Source organism: Desmodus rotundus, chromosome 9 (genome assembly GCF_022682495.2).
Source record: "Desmodus rotundus isolate HL8 chromosome 9, HLdesRot8A.1, whole genome shotgun sequence".
NCBI lineage: Eukaryota > Metazoa > Chordata > Mammalia > Chiroptera > Phyllostomidae > Desmodus > Desmodus rotundus.
In genome coordinates, this window is record NC_071395.1 from 23,827,175 (window position 1) to 23,844,256 (window position 17,082).

At 32.9% G+C, this 17,082-nt stretch overlaps 1 protein-coding gene and 1 pseudogene across 2 annotated transcripts in view; one reads left to right on the forward strand and one right to left on the reverse strand.

Moving 5' to 3' along the window:
- FSTL5 (follistatin like 5) overlaps nt 1–17,082 on the forward strand; it is a 546,539-nt gene that overhangs the window by 61,260 nt on the left and 468,197 nt on the right. The gene's annotated exons all lie outside the window — the stretch shown is intronic.
- Nucleotides 16,433–16,514, reverse strand: LOC112312708 (U4 spliceosomal RNA; annotated as a pseudogene).

Below are 17,082 nucleotides of genomic sequence, written 5' to 3' on the forward strand. Positions count from 1 at the left end.
AAACACTATTCAAGAGCTTGAATAGTGCAATCATGCTGCAGAGAAAGCCAGTGAAGCCTGCTGTACAGAGCCTAGGCTACAGGAAAACAAATGGGGGTGACTGGGTATGTTTGGTGGACTAGGCACTAGAAAAGAACACGCTTAGTTACAACATTGAACTAGCCACCGGGTTGTCTGAAGGTGAGTAGTATAGTGGAAACATCCAACAAAAAATGCTGTATTAAACATGCTTTTTGAAGTTTGTTTACACATACTATCAGAAATGCTGGCAATGTGGTTTCTTCCCTCCTGAGGAAGGGGCTTCTCTTTCTTTCTCAATTTTTAATAGACTTTTTTTAGAACAGTTTTAGGTTCATGGTAAAATTGAGTCAAGAGTACAGAGCATTCCCGTAGACCTCCCTTCCAGCACTACCTGTGACACTTCCCCACTCTCGACATCCAGCACCAGAGTCCTACATTGGTTTCAGTCCGTGAGCCCGCATCGCTACCGCCCAGGGCACGTAATTTACTTCAGGGGTTCACTCTTGATGTTATGCATTTCACAGATTTTGACAAATGCATAGTGACCTGTATCTGCCATTGTAGTATCATACAAAATAATGTCACTGTTCCAAACAACCTCTTGGCTCTGCCTGTTTATTCTTCTGTCACCCGCTGCCACCATGATTGCTGATCTTTTTCCTGTCTCCATAGTTTTGCCTATTTCAAAATGTTAAATAGGTTTAATCCTACAGTGTATAGCATTTTCAGATTGGCTTCTCTTTAATAATAATATGGATTTAAGTTCCTCCATATATTTTTATGACTTGCTAGCTCATGTCTTATTAGTGCTAGATATTTCCCGTTGTCTGGACATAGCACAGTTGATTTGTCCATTCCCCTACTAAAAGACTTCTTTGTTGCTTGATTTGGGCAATTATAAATAAGTTGCTGTAAACATCTGTGTGCAAGTTTTTGTGTGGCCATAAGTTTTTGGCTCACTTGGGTATATATCATGTGGTATGAATATGGGCAGTTTTCTAAGAAACTGCTAAATATCTTCCGAAGTGGCTACACCATCTTACGTTCCCACCAAGAAACAATGAGAGTTCTTGTTGCTCCACATTCTATCAGCATTTGGTGGTGCCATTTTTTTTTTGGCCATTGTAACATATATCTTCTGATAGCTCACTGTGGCTTCAAAGTCCAATTCACATAATATATATGTTTACCATATTTGCATGTACTTATTTGCCATCTGTATATTTTCTTTGGTGAAGGTGTCAGCTCAGGTCTTTTGCCCATGTTGTAATTGAGTTGTTAGTTTTCTTATTGTTAAGTTTTATGAATTTATCATCTATTTTGGAAGATATTTCTTAGTTGTATCTTTCACAAATATTTTCTTTTTGATTGTGACTTTTTGTCTTCTTGGCATCATCTTTTGTACAGTATAAGTTTTAATTTTAATGAAGTCCAGCTTACTAAGTATTTCTTTTGGAAGTATTTCCAAAATACTTTTGGAAGTATAAGTATTTCAATGGATTGCATTGTTTATTTTAGATGCTCTTTATTACATTGAGAAAGTTCTTTATTTTCAGTTTGGGGAGATTATTGTTTTTACCATGAATAGGTATTGAATTTTGTCAAATGCTCTTTCTGCATCTATTGATATAATCACCTGGTTTTTTTCTTTAGCCTACTGTTGTAATGAATTGCACTTATTATTGTTTAGCGTTAAATCAGTTTGTATACCTGGCATAAATTCCACTTGTTTATGACACATAGGTCTTTTTCTACATTGTTGAATTCAATTTGCTAATATTTTATTGAGAATTTTTGCATCTATGTTCATGAAAGATGTTGGTCTTTAGTTTTCTTGTAATGTCTTTGTCTGGTTTTGGCATTAGGGTAATGCTGGGCTCATAAAACGAGTTAGGAAATACCCTTTTACGTTTATACTCTAGGACAGATTGTGGATAATTGGTACAATTTCTCCCTCAAATGTTTGGTAGAATTTCGGTAAGTCCATCTGAGTGGTTGCAGCACTTTTGTTTTAAGTATTGATTTAATTTCACTAACACATGTAGATCTCTTTAGATTGTATATTTCTTTTCATGTGTGTTTTGGCAGTTTACTTATTTCAAGGAATTTGTATATATCATCTAAATTATCAAGAGTGTAGATATAGAGTTGTTTATAATATTTCTTTATTATTATTTTTCTGTCTACAAAATCTCTCATTTAAAAAAATGGTTTTCTTACTTTTATTTCATTTTTGTATTGTTTAAACTATTATGTATGTTTCCATTTCCTCCCCTTTGCCCACCTCCCCCAGCCTTTGCCCCCCTTCCCTCTGGCCATCACCACCCACAGTGTTGTCTGTGTTCATGGGTTACACATACATGTTCCATGGTTATCCCTTTGCCTTTTTTTTTTTCATCCTGCCTCCTCTCCCCTCCCCACTCTGACCACTGTGAGTCTGTTCCATGTACCCATGCCTTTGTTTATATTCTTATTTGTCAGTTTATTTTCTTCCTTGGATTCTACATATAAGAGAGATCAAGTGGTATTTGTCTTGCACTGACTGGCTTGCTTCCCTTGGCATAATAGCCTCCAGGTCCATCCATGCTGTCGCAGTCATTGAAAATTTCCTATGGTTTAGAGAATTACATGAAGGTCAGTCACTGCAAGATCCAAATAATATAATATTTCAAAAGAATACAGGACTATTACTTGCCAAGTTTACATAGTTATCAGGATATTTTGCCAATTAGGTTTATATAAATCTTCTATAAAGACCTCACAAAAGCAAGTGTCCAGATATTCAAATAACACTAAAACAAATAAATAAAAATGCAACAACATACATATTTAAGATATGTGTTTCAAAGTATTATAAACATCATTTTCTTAATTGCGAGAGGGTTTAGGAAATTATTGAGGGGAATTATATGTCTCTTTTACTATTCTAAAATTTTGAATAAAATTTAAACATATAGAAAATTTGAATGTACAGTCAATACTTACATAACTGTGGCCTAAATTAATATTTTACTATGCTTGCTTGTCACACATATGTGTATGTTTTTGTGTGTGTCTACATCTATTTTGTGCGTATATTTGTGTGTTTGTCTATTTCTCTTTATTAATCTTACTGTTATCATTTCAAATTATGTTAAAACATTAAACTATCTTAAAAACTTTGGTATATATCAATAACTAGAGTTATTTATATATTTAGAGTTTCTGGTTTTGAAATACATTTTATATGCAATTAAAAACCCAGATCTATGTCTTTACCCTCTGAATTTTCACAGATATTTAAATTTGCATAACAGACATCAAACTACAGGTATATCAATTTATATAATGTTATCATCCCCCAAGAAAGTGCCCTCATGCCTCTTCCCTGTCTGTCTCTTCCCCTAGTCCCTCTGAGGCCAGGGGTGTTCTGATACTTTTCAGCACAGTATAGTTTTCTGTCCTAAAATTTCATGTAAAGATAATTATAGCATATGTATACATTTGTGTGACACTTCTTTCACTCATAATAATAATACCGAGATTCTTCTATGCTATTGTCTCTCAATATTTTATTGCCTTCTATTGCTTACTAGCATTCCTCCATATGAATATACCACAGTATTTTATTTTGTTTTTAATCCGATTTCCTACTGATGGAAACCTGTTGAAACTTTCATAAATAAAGCTGCTATGAACATGCTTAAGTCTCTTTTTGGTTATATATTCATTTCCCTTGCATCAATAATTAGCAGTGGTATTCTTAAATAAGAAACTACCAAAACTTTTTAAAATTAGGTATTCAATTTTACCTTTCCAAAAGTAATGCATGAGATATACAGCTATTTCACATTTTTTGTAATATTTTCTGTTCTCTATGCTTTTAATTTTAGCCATTTTGAAGGGTGGTATCTTTTGTAGTTTTAATTTGAATTCTCTTGGTGACTAGTGGCCCTGAGCATCTGTGGGCTAGTCATTTATAATTTCATTTTGTGAAGTGTCTGTTCAAATATTTTGCCCATTGTTTGTATATTTTTTATTCAGTTGTTGAAGTGCTTTGTGTTTTCTCCATACTTCAAAGTAATAAAAGTACTTAATGCAAACATCTATGTCAGCTGAGATTGGGCACGTTCAGGGTGGTATGGCCGGAGACTGAAAACACTTCTGTCATTGTAAAATTTCAAACAAGATAAAGCTACCGTTACTCTCTTTAGTGTGATTTCATAGAAAACATTGTGAAAACAATAAAAGGAGTTCACCTTTGGGCAGAAGTTTTAAATGTTTAACTAAATAATAATTCAAAACTATAACTTCTAACACAAATTAGATATGACTAAAATAATGCTATATTTTATTACACAGTACCTAATACCTAAACAATACCCAAATATATACGTATGTATATCTACATACGTATATATTTATATTATGTATGCATATATAGATTATACGTGTTTGTCTAAAACATCATATTTATTTTACTGATGCTACATTGTTAAAAGTAGGAATTCATGTACAGCGGTTAGTTTATGAGCCGCTAAAGTTAATCGGTCACACTCAATTTAAGTTCTGAAGTAGTGTTTCCCTAGCATGCCATCTCCATAACTCACTCTTCCGAGAGGATTAATGATATGCAAACCAGAAACGGCAGAAGTAACATTGAAAAGAAGGAATTAAAACTTCAATTAGGAGAGAGTAAAAGAACATAACAACTCTTGTAATAAAAAATTTATCTTGTTTTATTGTATTGTTAGAGTTCTAACAAGTCTTAAAAATGAACTTCTATTTCATTTTTGAAGAATAAGAAAGTAAAAGATATCCAATTCTACTGAGTTACATTCCTGTCAGTACCGTAGGCATGTGGCAAGTGGTAATATAGTTCCAACAATATACCACTCACTGTATCGATTCCATTTCACCCATTGAATAGTGTTAGCTTTTTATATTTTTGTATTTGTATTTTATTTTGGCTTTATAGATACTTAAGTGACATATGTGAATAAAGTTTACAACTCATACTAAGCTTGTTATAGTTAAGCAATATGATACTGAAAAATGTAAGGCTCCATTGCTTGCCCACAGAACTATTTCTCTCCTACGAGTGGTGAGCATACAGTAATCAAGTATTAGAGACCCTGAGGGAAAGAGTATGTGGGCATCTGTGAGCTACTGCACCACATTACCAGTTTCCATTCTATTTCATGCTTCGCTCTAAGGCGACATGGATGTAACCAAAAAAATAATACGTGAAAATGAACGGCAAGCAGAAAGTTAAGCAGGAAGCCCTCCAGATTCCACTCCCACTTCACCTAGAATATTTCTGATTTACTTATCATATATTTTGATTCATAAATGTTTTGTTGGGGTAAAATATTTATGTTGCTTAATAAAAATTTAAATATTCAAGAGAATGGCCTCAATTACTTAGTAATTTTGTTAACTATGGTTTCAAATGGTTTGGCTAGTTCCAAAAATCAAATTTATCCCCAAAGAATAAATATTAGCTAGGACTAAATATAAATACACATGCATACACACACACAACATATATGCATCTATATTCTTTTGTTTTCACTTAGTTACATGCTCTTATGTTTGGGGCTTTTATTAACTTAATTTAGTTTACTTTTTTTATCGCTGTCTAAATACAGTTGTCTTCACTGTCCCCCACCACCCTCCCCTGTCCCACCTAGTCCCACCTCCCACCCTCAGTCCTAGCCCCCTTTGGCTTTAGAACTAAATATATTTTTTAACCACCAAGAGTAAAACTTTTTTCCGGGAGATGAATTAAATATTTTGGATGCCTTGCATTTACTTAGTCATTTGTTATAGAAGCATCAGTGAAAGTTAAATTTGAAATGCATCTTATATGTCTGCAAGTCTAATATCTTTATTTTGCTAATACAAAAAAATAGGTCCTAATTGTCATGTGCCCAAGTTGCAAAATCAAAGAATAATAGATTTGGGAAAAAAATTCTGGTTTCCTAAAAAGAGTAAATAGGGAGGGTCCTAACACATTAATATCTTTTCTGATATATTTGTTTAAGACACTCTGTCATAGGACTTATATACACACAGCATATGCGTGTATTATATGTTCCAATATTTCCATCACAAACATATTTCTACCAAGCTTACTGGATTTACAGCTCCTACACAGAAACTTTGTCTTCAGCACTTGATATTTCAAGTAACTACGTGTTCTCCCCTAAAAAAAATAACCTGTGAATTCTCACTGTGAAATCCCAACCATTATTTAAGTCCTTCACTGTAATAAAACACCTCCCCTTTAAAACATAAATAAAATTGTTTTTGTGCTGTGGTTCAAAACCTATTCTTCTGTTCAGAGGCCCTTTCTTTGGTAACTGTTTCTCAAAATCTCGTGATTTTTCCTTTTGATTGTTATAATAAAGTCCCTTATTCATCACTGAGAAGTCTATATTCATTGCCTCTGAGAACATTTTTCCTCTGAAATGTTCTGTTGAAAATGGATTCTAATGACCAAGTCATTTGGAGAAAACTGCCTATTATGCTTCTGTGGCAATCCGCAATGCACAAAAGCATATTGAAGTCTGAAAAATATTCTAAACTTTGCTTAACCTAGAATTTCCCAACTAAATGAACTAGCTATTGAACATTTTGAACAACTTCTGACATTCTGGGAAACACAATTCGGAAAACTCAGCTCTAGTGCCTTTTAAAGTTAATCCTGCTATGCACACCAACTGACTTTGGCTTCTCTTGAAACTAACAATGTTAAAGTTGAAGGTAGTAGAAATGTGTTGTTTTTATTACTTTACAATGTCTTATTACACCAAATTCACAATTAGTTATGCATTCCACTAGTGATGGCTATTTGAATTGTTTCCATTTTGGGGCTATTAGGACATTATTATGTGTGCCTTTTGTCAGACATATACACTCATTTCTCTTGGGGCGTAATTATAAGGTCATAGGGTTGGCGTATATTTAACTATAATAGATGATTCCCAAGAGTTTTCCAAACTGTTAGGGCCAGCATATTTGTTTTTGTAAAATATTTCAGAATTGCTCTTAGGAATTATTTTAATTCTAGATCTTCCTATTGTCTACCTAGATAGAAAGAAATGAGATGTGAGAAGCTGTTATATTATTACTGCTGCTGGCAAATGATGAGCAAAACTATTACAGGATGCTTAAGTGACTGAATGTTCATGTTTCAAAAAATACAAAAGTCGAGGCTCCAAAATTTCTTACTAAGTCCCTTTTTGAAAGTTTAATGGCAAAGAAAATGATCACCTACTGGAAACTTTACCTATTACCTGCCATAAAAGTTAACAAATATTGATACTACTGACTTCAACAGAAGCTCATGTAGTTAGTGTCTTTATGGTGAAACATTGCATAAACCTGCAGAAAAAAGATTTTTTTATCCTGTCGGATTTGTTTATTTTTAATGATAGGAATATTTCAAGAATTATAGGTGTAGACTGACTCTAAGGGCTTCTAAAATAGTAATTAAAAATCGTGACAGATTATTAGAATTGCTTGGAAACATATAAAATTATAGATCTTTGGTCCAGTCCCTTAAAAAATTAAATTTGAGCTTCTGGGTTTGGCCCAGACATGGATATTTATGAAGGTTCCTGGATGGTTCTGAAGTGCAGCCAGGGTAGACACCCTTTGTACTGATGGCTAGAGCTCTGTATGAAAGAGCTAAATACGATAAAGCCATAAGAGTATCGATTTGTGTTTAAAAAGCAGCATTAAGTATATCTAACTTAGAAATTACATGTAATAAATCATATAACAAGATTATTTGGAGAGAGAATGTAGAATTCTAAAGTATGTATAGAATATTTAATATGTCTAAATTTAAAAATATATGCATAAAATATACATATATGTATAAAATAGATATGTATAAGGTATACATATATTTTATATAAATATATACATATGTATAAAAGATACATATAAAGATGCATGTATAAAAATATATACATATTTTGTATAAATATGCATATATGTATAAAAGTTACATATCATATGTGATATACATCTATGTATAAAATATATACATATTATATTAAAATATACATATATTTTGTATAAAATATGTTATATTATTTGAATATAATAAAGAAAACTGATTTCTTATCAAAGGAAACTTATTTTGGTGAAAACTTCGTGCTTGTTTGCACATATTTGCAAATATTTGGTTACAAATGCTAGAAGACCAAAGAAAATGATAATGCATCAACATTAAGCAGATAGAATGTGTGTGATGCACGCGGTGGGTAGTTAAATGTATTACCTACATGATATTAGCAGAGGAAAATCAAACTTATAATCTGTCAAAAAACAAATAGGGTTAGGGAGAATGAACTCCAAACAAATGACAAGGACAGAACTCCCAGAAGGAGTGTTCACATCATTCCTTTAATTGCCAGGTTGGATGGAGAAAGATGCACAGACATTTTTTAATGACAGTTTATGGCAAAAGATATCCTAGGAGTCAACACCTTTGTTCAAGCCAGGTTGGTTCTGTTTATAATTAAGAAAATATATTTGGTTTTAACCACATCTGATTGTAGTTTAAGATCATTAAACAGGATGCTTATCTAAGGCTTAGATATTTCAACTCTCCCAATATTAATATACTTTTATTTAAGTATGTGTGAGTGCAGAGATTTCAACAGTATATAGCACTTTATAGCACTTATACAAAGAGATAGAGAATTTATCAAGCAAACAACCTGAGGTAACTGCAGGGTGCAATGGAAATGCATAGGACTCAACCTGGTTTGGGGGCTGGGGTAAGTAAAGAAAGAACTTAGTAGAAAGTTGGAAGAAAAAATGTTGGCATTACTTAGTAAAAAGAACGGGTAAAAGTGTTCTAGGCAGAGGGAAAGGCATGCATATTTCAAAACTCTCAGAATGAGTTCAGTATTTTCAAAGATTAAATATTCTCACCATACAGGAAAATAGGCAGAGGCAGTAACTCAGTTTGAAGAGATGAGAAGCAAAGACTAATGACAAAGTACTGTAAATAACAGCAAACCTTTTGAATATTATTCTAGGATTGAGAAGAAGTCAATGAAAAAGGGTTTAAGAAGAAGAAATAATGTAAAGTTGGTGATTTCATATACCTTAAAGGTTAATAAAATATTTTGGTAATTATTAATGAAACATAATTTTGTAAAGAAGCAACATTTTATCTCTGTTTAGTTCAGCGTACTTTGGAAAGGCTAGCCATTCTGCACAATAACCTGAACCTCCGATTGGCCTGTTGGCTTGTTAGAAGCTTAATGTGCTTGAAGGTTAGCAGTAATACTTCAAATCCACTTCCTTAAGGCAGTGATTCAGAAAGTATGATCCTAGAATTAACCCCATTAACATCCCATGGAAACTTGTTAGAAACATGAATTCTCAGATCCCACCAAAATCTACTAAATTGGCTTTCTTCATAATTCTGACTTATGATAAAATTTAACAACCATTGCCTTAAGGGAAAAGCATGAATCGAAAGAAGATTTTAACATAAAATAGTTCCCTTTGTACCTCCAGGTTAAATCAAAATTTGTAAGTATGTGTTTAGATAATTATTCCTTCTCTTAACATAAGATAGTACAGTACATGAATTTTGATATGTTAAAAATCATCTAGTACCAGATAATTATCCTTTCTTCTGATTGAATACTCTCACATATGCCTGTTAAACAGTCATTCAGCTTATGATAAGTTACTTGAATAACTTGCAGCCGCCAGTAAGTGTATAAAACTCGTCATTGCAGCTTTGAAAACATGGTGTCATGAACTAAAATCTATGTGCTTGTAGCTTTCAATTACTGGTACTAATTCAGCTCTGTTGATTATTCATAAAATTGCTAATACCCTTTCCACAGAGATGCCCTTGAAATATTTGCACATGGCTGTTATATTCTTTGAAATTCTCTGTCCCCCTCAGTGGGAAATGTCTGGTTTTACTAACCATTATTTATATAGCTTGATTTCAAGTCCTCTTCTTTCTCCCTGACTCTGCGGAAGGCAGTCCCCTTTCCTCCTTCCCTGTGAAGTGTGATGATGCCTGGACCACAAGCCAGTTCGCTAGGTGCGATCTTCCCCCAACTAAACTCAAACTTCTCTTCTGGATATGACATTTGTTTCAAAGCACTGAAGTTACTAGTAATGAATTAGTTTTTCTTTTTCTCTCTTTTTTTCCATGTTTTGAAAGGTGTATCTCATTAGGTAATCTAGAATCAACAATCTAGAGTCAGATTGTTTTTGTTTTGGGGGAGTTCTTTTAGGAGGAGGTATTGGGGTGGAGATGTTGGTTTTTCCCTATCTTTTTAAGTCAGGCAATTTTATTGTGAATTTGGTGAACTCTGTGTATTGACATTTAAGTCAGTATCTTATCTTTATTTTTATTAAAGATTAAAAATACCCATTTTATTCATTTTTGCCCCATATATTCATGTTATTTCAAGTTAGTATGTCATTTTGTTTATACTTACCTAAGGCAATGGCCACAATTTAGAAAATATTAACATACTGAAAATAGGAAATTTGATTATTCAAATAGATGCAAGGACATATAATTGTTCTAGAATCAGTGCATGTAATTCTGCATTCCATTACTATATTATACAATGTGAAGTGCAGATCACCTCATCTCCCCTTGTGATAACCTTCAAAACAGAAGGTTATACCAATGAAAAATTGGTATATGGTGACTTTTACTTAATCAACCAATTCTACGTTCAGTAGACTCTCAGCTTGTAGGTATCCAAAGCATGTTGTTCGTAATTGCTTTTGAAAAATGGTCAAAAATAAATTTGAGCCCTTCTTTGTGTAATTTGATAAATCTGTGCTTTTGTGTGTGTGTGTGAAGGTGGGGAGAGAAGAGGGTGGGATTCACTGAAACCATGAAATTTGAACTTGCTTGAAACAAGGATATTTAGTCCTTATAATCCATTTAGTCTTCCAGGACTTTAACCTATTACCAATATTTTTCTAAGGTTTTATTCTCATACTTAATGCAATTCCAAGCAAAGCAAAAGAATGTTGAAGACTTTTTCTTTCTTCATGGCACTCATAATGAAACAGCGGACCTGTTCTCTGTTAGATTTTCCCCAAATGTGTAGATGGCCAAAGGGCTTAATGCTCAACTTACCTTTCATTAGTTAGAGTAATCTTATATAAGCAATTATAACAAACTATCATTCCAGTGTTTGATTTGGGCACAATTTGAATTACTTTATTTCTCTCAGAGATAAGGCAGTCAGGGTGGAGAAGAACATAGGAAATCTACCAAGTTCCAAACTCTCTGAATTGCTGCATTTTACACACTCACACTGCCACATTTCTTCATAGATTTCCTCACATTTGGTACATCAGTAAATTAAGTTTTTATAAATACACATAAAAGAAATGTTTTAACAAAGACAAGTATTCACTTTCAAATACTCCAAAAATAGTCATCTTGGTAATTCACAAGAAAATGTATAATGTTAAGAAATTATTTATACACTTGGGGATTAATTACATATTCAAATAGACTTTATCCCATTTAACCATAGAGCATACTTCATCTTTCAAATTCTAAAATCATGTTATTATTTTACTAAATGGAGGTATTTTGTTGAGTGCATAGGAATAAAGTTTGGAGTGCTTTGAAAAAAGATAAAAATCTATGGCTCTCAGATCGGTAAACATTTTGAAAGACATAGGAAAAGCAAAAGAGGAAAAATAAAGCCCCAGGCAAAATACATTTGGGTTAAACCACAAAGATAGCTACAAATTCAACATTAAAAATGTAATAAAAAGGGAATTACATTTGAGGCCGCGTCAATTTTCAAAAGCATCCCACAGAGCCATAATACTTTTAAAAAAATAACATGCTCCATATTCATTATACCAGAACTGAAAGTTTTATAAATACCCTATATATTGTTAATGTTGCCAGTGAAATACATGATTACAACATAAATGAGAAACAAATTTTATTTTCAAAATTGAAATTTGAGAGAGAATAGCAAAACTAAAGGGGGGAGGCAAGAAAAGGGAAAGCGGGGAAGAAGAGAGAAAACATAAAGTATTGCAGTAATATGCTAGGTAGAAAAATGTGAAAGAGAAAAAAAAAACTCTCAGAGTATATTTTCTTAATTTGTGTTACAGAGGTTTTGAATTTAGCCTGGTGGCTTCAGAAATTAGATACCTAAAGCTTGTATTTTGATAATGATTAAGAACATATTAAATGTATTAAATATTAAGGGAGAGGAGGAAAGAGTATTATATATTGTGTTTAGCACCTACATTGACAATGCCACAAGGCTAATAACAGATTCAATTTCAGAGACCACCTGATTAACATGCTATATATATATATTTTTGGGGGATACAATGATTATATTTATTCTATTAACCTAGCTTCAGGAGTCTCTACATAATGTAACTGTGACAGTTTGTGGTGTCAATTACATTATGAAATTTTGTAGCACAGAATCACATCACATGAAGTGAAATTTCAAAGATATTGAATCCAAAGCCCTATATATTAGTGTCCAGGAGGCTGAATCCTTAGAGGTCGAGTGAATCATCATTCAAGTGACAGAAATGTTTAATAGCAGAGCCACCACGACAAGGCAGGAATTCTTGGTGCCCCACTCCATACTACGCAGATACTATTACCCTTCTTTCCACACCGTCCCCTGCTAACATTTCCTGTTAATGAACCTGATATTTTAGTGTCTGGCCAATGATCACATGAGGATACATTAAAGATAGATGGATAGATAGATGATAGATATTATTATGCTGGCTAATCTAACTGTAAGAAACTAAAATTTATGTATTTAATTTTTCTCAAAATTAATTTTCCTCAAATTTCTTTTAAGTTTTTAAAAAGATTTTATTTATTTTTTAGAGAGTGGAAAGGAGGAAGAAAGAGAGAGAAATACCAATGTGTGGTTGCCTCTCATGCACCCCCTACTGGGGACCTGGCCTGCAACCCAAGCATGTGCCCTGATTAGGAATTAAACCTGTGACCTTTTGCTTCGCAGGTCTGTGCTCAATCCACTGAACTATATCAGCCAGGTCAAATTTCCTTATATTGAAACTGAAAATAATCTTTTATTTATTTTAACTGGTATTATTTCTTAAATTTTGAATGGGTAGTTTTGCTCTTTTTTCACTGTAGGTATTTTAACTTTTATTAGTATATAGTAATGATTCATATGTTAAAGACATTAATACTAATAATGCCCTTCCTATTACAGACATTTTTCCAATCTGTCAAATAGCTTCAAAGGTTTTTAGTGAAGAGAATTTTCAGTGATGAAAACTTAAAATATTTATTAGTAACATTACATTCCTATATGTTTTAAAAAGATTTTATTCTATTTATATAAGAATAATTTTCAATATTTTAGTCATTATGAGTGGGCATACGTCTCCCTTGTTAAAATTCAGTTTTTCAAGCTTCTTTCTGCCTATTCACACTTTCTTCCATGTACATTTTAGAATAATTTGGTTAAATTACAAAATGACTTATTGATGTATTGCATTAAAATTATGAATTAACTTGTTTCATATTGAATATTAGTTGGCCGTCATACCAATTTTGCTTTGAAAATAGTAATGAATTTAAATTTTTGTATAAAAACATAATTTCAATTAAATTCCCCTTTATATCTCTTAGTAATGCTTCATAGTTATTCTGATACTGATGTTGCATATTTTGTTAATTTCTAAAAGTTTCATATGTTTGCTATTGTAACTTAGTCTGTTTTCATAGTATTTTAAATTATTCCTTAAATTTATATGAAGATGATCTAGGTTTTTGTAATTAATTTTGTAATTGATTTTTTTCTGGTATTCTGCTATAGGTTCTCCTATATTTTTATTTGACAATCTTGTTTTCCAGGGAGAAAATATCTTCCAAAAATTTATGATTTTTCTGTACTAACTCTAATTTTTTTCTATAAAATTCTGCTATCTTAACATAGCTTATTGAATGAATTACATGTTTATCTGCCACCAAACTCTGCTCTCTTAAAGGGAGGCAACACTTCACATGCTAAAGTTGAATTCCCTCAGTGTTTATTGTGCTCTGATGGAGTGAGGTCCTTAACATTCATTCCCGAGAGAACTGGAGTGTGTCATGTCGTGATGAGTGTTTATTGGTTTTTATGATTTCAACGTTTTAAAGACTTTCATTACACTTAGCCATTACAAGACAACATCAAGTAAGTGTTAGTAGCCATATGTTCTCTGCATGTTTCCAATAGAACTACCTTAAATCAGTATTGCAAAAGATCATGTCTGCCCATTTTGTTCAAAGTGTAAAAAAGGACAAAAAAGTGTATTATCTCCGACATGAATATTTTATTATAAGCTCTGTTCCAAACAAATGTCTCACAGAATACTTGCCTTTGAGAAAGCATTAAAAACTGACTGTAGCTTTTACTGATATCACCCATTTAGCAAGCCTATAAAAATCTCACTATGAGGTACCTACACAATCACCATTTCACTTTGTATTTAATATTGATTCACTTTGTAGCATGTACTGGCTAAAGCACTACTTCCGTGGTTTGTTTCTGAGTGTGTCTGGATGCCATATGAAGTTCGAGGGGTGAAAGTACATCTCACTTTGTGTCAAAAAATAAAAATAAAATATAAAAAATATATTATGTGTCCTGGACATGAGCTGGTATGTACTGAATTTAATAAGGCTGTGGCATCAAAAGATATAGAATTATATTTTTTAATGTGCTATAACCTGTGAGTTCTCATATTTAAAGTGTTGATATTCTGGGGTTGCAAATTCAAATGATTCTGGGAAATAAATAAGTAATATAAATGAATGAACTGGACCTGACAAGTCTTGTAAGAAATTGGATAACTTAGAGGAAAAGAAATATCATTAAACACCTTCTTTATTATTGATTTGAAAACACAAAAACTTGCCCTGGCTGGTGTGACTCAGTGGGTTGAGCACCGACCTGCAAACTGAAAGGTCACGGGTTTGATTCCTGGTCAGGGCACGTGCGGGCCAGGTCTTCAACTGGGGCACTTGAGAGACCACTGATCGATGTTTCTCTCACACATCAATGTTCCTCTCTCTCCTTTCCCTCTTTCTAACAATACATGAATCCAATCTCAAAAAAGAAAATATAAAAACTTAATTGTTTAACTTAAAATTGGACAAAGAATAAATAAAATCAAGAATAAGAGATTTATGAAGTAAAAACAGAGATTAATATGCTAGAGAAAAATTAACAGAACTAGTAAATACTTTCGAAAGCTGTTTATCTTGCTAATGAAATGTAAAATCCTTTTTTAAGCCTGACCAATAAAATATATGAACAATCATAGGAAGTGCCAGAAGAAATGCAAACAAGCATAAGCAATTCTTACTGCAATTCAATTTCAGCAATTTAAAAACTGAGACAAAATTGATGATCTCCTAAAAAATGCAAATGTTCAAAATCAACTCAAACGAAAGTAGCAAACATGTTCTCTGGGGATTATAAAAGCTATCGGAAAGAATGTTGAGATCAACACTGATAAAGGTGCCAGAACCAAATGACTCCACCACTGAGCCACCTGTTTAACTCCTTCAGTATCTCACTTTTAAAAACCAGACAGTACAAATGGTATTAAAATAATTCAGCTTTTTATTGTGGTGTGAAATAGCTCAATTTTTTAAATGTTGAAATTAATTATAACATATTCTGGGCTCAAATTAAGTTTGCACAGCGTATTTGTCACTTGTTTGAAGTGTCGTGTTCTTGGCACTGAGGGCTGCTTATTGGTTTGAAGTCTGTTCAGAGATCTTTGAAGTGTGTATTCTGGTAAATCTATCTGCCTAAGAATGTGTGTGTGTGTGTGTGTGTGTGTGTGTGTGGTGTAGAGAGAAATAAAGATGAAAAAGGCCTAAGTAATTTTCTTCCTAGGTCTATGTTCATATTAGATACAATTTTTTTGTTTACACTATCTGCGGATAAGATTCCATACTATAAGTAAGCCTTGTTCATCAATTTATTATATTAGCTCTATGGTGTTGTTAAACAATAAATGGAATATTTTTTGCAGGGGCCTCCTTCTATTTTCTTATTGTCTGACTCCCCTGAACAAAAACAGGAGCTTTGCTTCCAGTGTACCTATGTGTATGTATTTTGCCTTTGGGAGGGTGAAGACAAAAGATTGGCTGTGTTTCAATTTCCAGATACTGTTTGATTTATCTGTGTTCTGTTCACTGACAGAGAGAATCACTTTACAAATTGGCCTTTGACCAGCCAGGTGCCAGGCCAGAAATAAATGAGAATTAAGTGGTTCTGACTGGGTATTTCCTTTGATCTGCTTCATTAGCACAGGGCCTCCCCGAGTGGTCCTGTGACCTCCTGGCTTCACTGTGATCCTTTATATTCTGTCAGTGGTAATCTACTCTACTGGGAAAAGTTTTCAATTAGCAATAATCGCACCTCGGATAAACCTCATTGGCTACGATACTGCCACTGTGCAAAACTGATCTGCTCTATTGGAAACTTTGCTTGTTAGAAGCATTCCGGTACCACTGACCTAGGAAAACTCTTATTTTGTGTAAACTCCAACATTGCTAGTCCTTGAGTTGTTGGCATTAGATGGGAGTGATTAAATATTTGTCTTTAAAAAATCAGCATGCTTGCAAAAGCAAAAAATATTAGAGGGTAGGAATAAAAATGAACACTAATAGACACTTTTCAGCTTAATCGACCTAATGTTATATTTTGATCTTGGAATTTCAATTCTTATTTTTGGAAAAAGTAAGTCCGATGAATTTACTCAGAATAATTTTGCCTAAAAGAACAAGGCTTATTTATGCTTAATTCACAGTAATGCTTTCAAATTTTGGCAATTTGAATACACTAGGGCCCTTTTAGTCAGTTTGTTTAGAACTTTCAGTTAAATAAAATGTGCTTTAGAAACTTGTTTAATCTACTACACAGAATTTGTCAAATTCACATTAAAAATTTAATAACAAATAGAACACATGCAAATTTGGAAGCATGGGGGACTTTGTTCAAATTGAATTTTCAACTATTGCTCTTCAAACTC